This window comes from Cyprinodon variegatus, unplaced genomic scaffold (genome assembly GCF_000732505.1).
Source record: "Cyprinodon variegatus isolate N-32 unplaced genomic scaffold, C_variegatus-1.0 Scaffold1064, whole genome shotgun sequence".
Lineage (NCBI taxonomy): Eukaryota > Metazoa > Chordata > Actinopteri > Cyprinodontiformes > Cyprinodontidae > Cyprinodon > Cyprinodon variegatus.
In genome coordinates, this window is record NW_015151517.1 from 197,442 (window position 1) to 197,643 (window position 202).

Sequence of the window (202 nt, forward strand, 5' to 3'; positions counted from 1 at the left end):
ATAATATAATTAATCAGGTAAAAACTTCAAAGACTTTCTGCTTAAGCAGTTTAAAGTTATGCTGAATATAACAGATAACCACCAATACTATAACACTATTACTACGAGTAAATAAAGCTAAAGAGGAATGAAGAAGATGAAACTTATGCATCTGCATGAGTTTAGAATAGAAATGAAAGGAATGTGAAACATAAAAGGCACC